The sequence below is a fragment of the Phyllostomus discolor genome, chromosome 3, assembly GCF_004126475.2.
Source record: "Phyllostomus discolor isolate MPI-MPIP mPhyDis1 chromosome 3, mPhyDis1.pri.v3, whole genome shotgun sequence".
In the NCBI taxonomy this organism is placed as follows: domain Eukaryota; kingdom Metazoa; phylum Chordata; class Mammalia; order Chiroptera; family Phyllostomidae; genus Phyllostomus; species Phyllostomus discolor.
In genome coordinates, this window is record NC_040905.2 from 35987219 (window position 1) to 35994192 (window position 6974).

The following is a 6974-nucleotide window of genomic DNA, read 5'->3' on the forward strand; positions in this document are numbered from 1 at the left end:
CCAAACCTTGTCACCCTAACATAAGGACGCAGAACGAGCCTCCATGAGGGCTCAGAAAGTTCCAAATCTGTGGCTCACTTACTAATGTGTGGCTTGAACACATTATTTGGAAGTATTATTTAAAAATCTAAAATGTCAAGAGCATCTATTCTATATCTCTGCTACCTTTAGACACGGTCATATTTTCAACCAACCAAAGGAAAGTCTATCCTAGATGAAAGGGACTTCAGGGCAAGAGTCCTTTGCCCTGAAGAGAGGGCCCCCTCATCTCTCCCGGCAGCCCTCCTAGGTAGTTAAAGCTCTTGTCAGGAATTACTTATATTCTCAACACAACGCACACCGCCCTTCAATCCGTTTGCTTCTCTCCTGAGCACTTAGAACATGAGGGTGCTCTGCCCCCATCCACTCTGCTATCTTTTAACAGTTCACAAGACTGAGCAACTAATTATTACAGTTTCTGCCTCCCTTTACTGTTCTTGGCTGAATATTATTTCATTAATTCACTCAATGAGAACTCACAGAATAAATTTCTAAAACACTAAAAGGAATGAAAAGAATAGAAAAAAAATGTCATCTCTATTTTAAGCTCAGAATATAGTTCAGGAGGGAAGAACATTCAAAATGTAAATAACAATATAAGAGAGACTGTAGTTAAGTTCTGACACACATAGTTTAAACAAGCACCACAAGCACTAAGGCAGAAGAAACAACTATGGATGGGGCGAGGGTGGGCAGCGACGCAGGGGTTGGAAGCAAGTCCCACAGAGGAGCTGCGGGTGCGTGAGCTGGGTGAAAGGAGAAGGTCTGTCGGAGCAAGGGTCTCTGACCTTTTCTTGTGCCATGGGCCCTTTGTAAGCCTAAAGTCTCCACAACCTTCTCACAACATTTTTAGATACAGAAAATAAAATGTATTGTATCATGGAGGACATCAATGATAACCATTTCTTCTATAATGCTTTGAAAACATGAATTTGTTCCAATGCAATTGATACATTAGGAAACAATTTGGGATTCATGCGGATATTATGTTTGCTAATGCATCATTCCATCCACAAAAAGCACGTGGTGAATGCAAAATCGGTACCCTCTGAACCTAGCCACACAGGAGTACACAAAACACAGACACTCCCACCCCAAAATTCCACCAACTTCCCCAGTTCACCACAGACGTTGTCAGCTGTACCCATCCCACCTGCTGCTACTGCTATAACTTTCCATCTGAGTTCAAACCACCTCGTTTCACAATAACTCACAAGATTTGCCCACGGCACATTTCAGGTACTTTTCAGGGTGAGGTACCATATTTATTCTAGCACCTATGAATTTATGTATTTCTTTCTTTTTTTTGTAGGTAGATGAGGCTACTTTTTATTCAATGACTGATCCATGTAATTGCCAAGGCCACTATGTACAGGTAAGAGAGGTGGAGTTTTGTTGCTTGATCTCTTCCTCCTCAGACAGAGTTTTGATGATTTCCTCCTTCCTGGCCTGGAGCCACTCTTCCCGGTGCTTGTGAGCTGCCTTGCTCTTAGATCTGTGGGCCTCAGGCTGGTCAGCCAGAAGCTTCTTGCGAGCCTTGTCTGCCTTCAGCTTGTGAAAGTGTTCCAAGAGAATCGGCTTATTTTCGAACACGTTACCCTTCATTGTTAGGTCCAGGCTGTGGCACACATGGTCGTCAGTCTTCTTAGATTCACGTATCTTCTGAGTAGCCGGCAAAGAATTCTCATCCTCCTCATCCAGGTCACTTTCCCAGGCATTCAAGCACTGGCAGTACCCTTCCACTTACCTATGCCCATAGGCCTGCCCTTCCTGCGGACCAGGGGATTTTTCCGGCATGGAGACTGGAAATGCACAGTCACAGGCTTCCAGATGATCAGCCCATCTTTGATCAGCTTCGGAAACTGCTGACAGGAGTTGGCATTGGTGATTTCATTGGTCTCATTGGGGTCCAACCAGACCTTCTTTTTGCCACAGTAGAGGACACCGGAGGCAAGCCTCTTCTGAAGCCTGAGGCATACTCATGGTTGCTGCAGCAGCAGCGAAAGGCAAATTTATATATTTCTTAAACACAACATATAACCTTATATAATGTGCTACCATTTTATCATAAAAAGACAGAAGCCTAACAAAAGTGTTTTATTGACAAAGTTTTTGAGTGTTATGCCTCGAACTCCATGTTTCCCATGAACCCTGTGGCTTTCATAGTGTGGTGTTGCATAGCAAGGTGATCTTAGGAACATGTATATTGCACTAGAGTAGAACTGACTATATATTTTAAATATTTTCAAAACAAATGTGTAAAATAGGAATACATATGCTTCTTTAATCAACACATTGAATTACAAGACCCAGCAGCTTGCCAAATAAACTACCATAATTTAAAAATATGCACACAAACGACGTGTAGAGATACCTGTAACTGCAATATGACATGAGAATACTGTGATTTCATTCATGAAAAAACTATGGGTAGGTACTACTAATACTCCTGTGGTTTGCTACTCATTGATAATTGAAGAAAATGTTAAATTTCAGTAACAAATTCACAATAATAATGACACAGTTTTCCCCATCCAGTTTCACCAATACCCTAGATTTCATCTTTACTCCCCAGGTAAAGACCCCTGTTATAGACAGAGCAGAGGGTGAGGAGCATTTCTATCAAAGAAACTGAAGTAGGCAACAGCACTATGTGATGGGAATGGTCTAGCTGAAACCAATCATGATGGAGAAGAGAAGAGGGAAGGGGAGGATAGGAAGAGGAGAAAAGAGAGAACATACAAAAATGCAGTGTGGGCCAATATCCAGTCCAGATAAGATTCCCTCATGACTTTTACATGCAAGAGAGTTATGCCACCAGGGTCACCCTTCCTGCCCAAGTCATGTATCATGCATCAGCATCAAGTCACTGCCTCACAATGACGTCATCAGCCAACACTATCATAACTGGATGTGGTCATGCCTTTTCAATGTGAATTTTTCCATATGCTTTTTCTTCCCCAAGTCTGATATAATAGAAAGATCGCTTTAAATTTTTCTGTTGCCTAAACATCAATTTTATCTTCCTGAAGACTTGGTTATATAAACGTGTCCTATATCCATCATGAAAAGGCAAATTTGAATACCTCATATGCAATCCCAGGTGATTAATAGTGTCCTATTAATAACTGCTTCCAACCTGGTAACAGCCCACCACAGTCCAGCTCTCAGTGAACCCACCTAATAATTATCATCTTTCAATTTTAGAACTAACAGTATTAACTTGCTCATCTTCTCAGGTTGTGGGGGGTGGATAGAATAGTTATTATAAATCACATTACAGATCTCAGGCAAGATTTATTGCTAGAATTTCAGCAACTACAGAGTAATGTCATTAAGCATCAAAATATCTGAATCATCTCCTGCTCTGAATCTATGCCAAGCCCTGTCACTGGGTTTACACAAGACATGTCCTCTCATTCCCCATCTGCAGAGACTTTGATCTTTGTCCCACGTGGATTACTGTTTTAGGAGGTACATGCCCAGGATACCAAAGCCACTGTCCCCAGAGAGCTGCTGAGCTAATGGATCTGGGGTGGTGGAAATAACTCTGAAAGAGAGGGACCTGGTTCATTGAAAACATGTGTGTGACTTTTCCTGCTTTAGTTTTCAGTGATTCTGATACTTCCCAAATAAGCATAGAGAAAAAAGGGGGAATTGATAAAACCCTGGACTCCCTAACTCTGTTTCTATCAGAGCTGTTCAACTTCTGTCTGCTTTATATCTGTGTATTTCGTGTGACTTTAAAAATAAATTCCACTTAAAACCAAAATAAAAGTTTAAACACCACTAAACAAGATGACCTTCAAGGTCCCTTCCAGTCGCAGCATTTTAGAGCAAGATACACAAAGGACTCTACTCATAGAGCATAAGTAGACACCCATGTTTATGTGATAAGAAATCAAAGATGCCTATCACAAATCCCCTCTTTTCCATGTTTCCCATAGTTTACATCTCCAAACCTAAGGGGACAAAGATGCTATTTGTAAATCATTAACTGATAGAAGATGGTAAACCATGGTGCGGGGAGGGTGGGGGGGCTACTGTATTTTTTTTTCCATTACCATTTATCATCCTTAAACTCCCTCCCCCCCCAATCACCACATTGTTGTCCATGTCCATGAGTCCTTTTTCTTTTTTGCCCAATCCCTCCACCCACTAGAGCTGTCAGCCTGCTCTCTATCTATGAGTCTGTCTCTATTTTACTTATTAGTTCAGCTTGTTCATGAGATTCCACATATGAGTGAAATCACATGGTATTTGTCTTTCTCTGACTGGCTTATTTCACTTAGCTCAACGTTCTCCAGGTCCATCCATGCTATTGCAAAGGGTAAAATTTCCTTCTTTTTCTACAGCCGAGTAGTATTCCATTGTGTAAATGTACCATAGTTGTTTCATCCACTCATCCACTGATGAACACTTGGGCTGCTTCCAGATCTTGGATATTGTAAATAACACTGCAATGAATATAGGGGTGTTTATATTCTTTCAAATCAGTGTTTAAAGTTTCTTCAGATAAATTCCCAGAAGTGGAATTACTGGGTCAGGGGATTAATATCCAAAATTTATGAAGAGCTTGTAAAACTTAACACCAAAAAAACCAGACAATCCAATCAAAAAAAAATGGACAAAGGACCTGAATACACACTTCTCCAAAGAGGACATACAGATGGCCAATAGACATATAAAAAGATGCTCAATGTCACTAATCAGAGAAATGCAAATTAAAACCACAGTGAGATATCACCTCTCACCTGTCAGAATAGCTATCACCAATAAATCAACAAACAAGTGCTGGCAAGGATGTGAACAATGGGGGACCCTTTTGCACTGTTTTTGGGAATGCAGACTGGTGCAGCCAATTGACTATAATTTCAACTTTTTAACAGTTAAGGAGTACTTACATTTATACATTTATACAGTCCTAAAATTACATTTGGCCCTTTGAAGGCAACCAGAGCCTGATGTGTCCCCTGTTAAAATGAGTTTGACAGCCTTGCAATAATGTAAAAATAAACAGAAGTCAGTCATTTTAAATATTATCAACTTGAATCAGGAGAATAATTTACTGCAAATATGTTTTTGCTGTATGGCCATCCGGAGAAATAGCAAGCAGTGTACACTCTCTTTTATAACTCACAAAAAGTTTACATTCTTCAGGGTGGAAATCCAGCATATGTTTCACTGTTTCCATAGAATGCATTTCACCTATTCCAGAGCGCCTAATAACTTCCTGAGTTGCACTCCTCCACAACACAGCTTGGCAGCAAGCTGCCTTGATAGAATCTTATATTGGTTTACAAATTGGAACACTGAGAACCTTGGTCTTCAGAGCAGTCTTGCATATAACATTCATGTACAATCAAGTGAACTTCTTGTTCCATACAAAAATCTCATCCTCTCATCTCCTTTTATGTTCTCCCAAAGTATCTTCATAGTGGGCTGCTGCTGCTGCTGATGCATGACCTTTTCCCTCGCATTTTCCTTCTCTCTATTTCCTTCTCTGTATGCTAATTTCACACTTAACCTCAACTTCGGCAGCCCCTGCAGTGGCCATAACCATCTGAAATAGAATTTCCAGATAAAGTACAGGATGCCCAGCTACATCAGAATTTCATCTAAATGATGAATAATTTTTAGTATAAATATGTGCTATTTTAATTTGCAAATTCTGGTAACTCTATATCTACATAAAAATTCACCATCCATACTTTTCTCTTTCCACAGGAATAAAATATTGTTCTTAAAAGTTGTAAAAAATATGCTAACTGCTTAAAATATAAATTTTATAGATCAGTGGTTTCCATGAGCTGGGGTGTGAAGACATGTTGGCTACAAAGGGGCACAAGGGAATATTGAGAGTGATCCAGCTGTGTGAATATCTTGATTCTGGTGGTGTTTATGTGATTCAACACTCGTTATAATTTATAGAACTGTACAGTAAAAAGAGTAATTTTACTATGACTAAATAATATCCAAGTAAACCTGACTTTAAATAGTAGAAAATATATGTATACTACTCAATTTCAGGTGGACCTTACACATTTCCTATATCATTTTATTTCATCCAAGGTATCACCAGAGTTAATGTCCTACAACAGCGATTTCAGTTTTAGTTCTTTTTAAGCACATGATTCCAACAGCATATCCCTCTCTGAAAACAAACTTGTTCATTCATGCAATATGCATCTAATATTAACTGGATCTACGCCAGGCTCTAGAAATACAAAGAAGAAAATAGAGTTCCTACCAGAAAAAAAATCACTCACTGGCTAGTAGACAAAGAGACATTAATTTAACTTTTTTAAAAAAAGGCATAGAGTTAAAAATTGTATAATTACAAAATGGAAGAATAGCAAGCACAAAACTCTCTTTGATAACTCAGGAAAAATTCAAAATGCTTGAGCTGAGCCTTTAAACTAGGGAGTTATGCAGTTAGAGAGAGGAGAACAAGTACCCAGGGCAAAGAAGCAGAAGACGAGCTGAACAGGTGGGTCAGCACAAAGGGTGAAAGCCCTTGTCATTCAGTTGCTGTCCCAACTCTTGCTTGTTGTAATACAAACGGACTCCGGCTAGCGGAAACAGGAAAAGTGCACTCTGCTAAAAGGTCATGCTGGTCCACAGAATCGATCGGAGGCTAAAGCACAAATACAGAAAATGGACACAAACAAACCCAGGGTACTCTGGACACCAAGGAGCAAAAAACACAAGAGCCATCCTGCAGCAGGAATAATGACTGGGATGCTGCTGCCACTGCTGAAAATCACTGGATACCATAACGGACACCACGAATCAACTCAGAAGTTCCTTGACATTGACCCACTTGCTACAGATTCAATCCCAGCAGGAGAACCTGATTGATGGACACTGCGGCTCAAGACTATACCCACCAACTGGCTGCCTGAGGCAGAGAGAGGCAAGAACAGCCTCCTTCC

The 6974-nt window shown here is 40.2% G+C and overlaps 1 pseudogene; it reads right to left on the minus strand.

The window, feature by feature from the left end:
- Window positions 1-1331: 1331 nt before the first annotated feature.
- LOC114490675 lies at window positions 1332-2018 on the minus strand (annotated as a pseudogene).
- Window positions 2019-6974: the final 4956 nt, after the last annotated feature.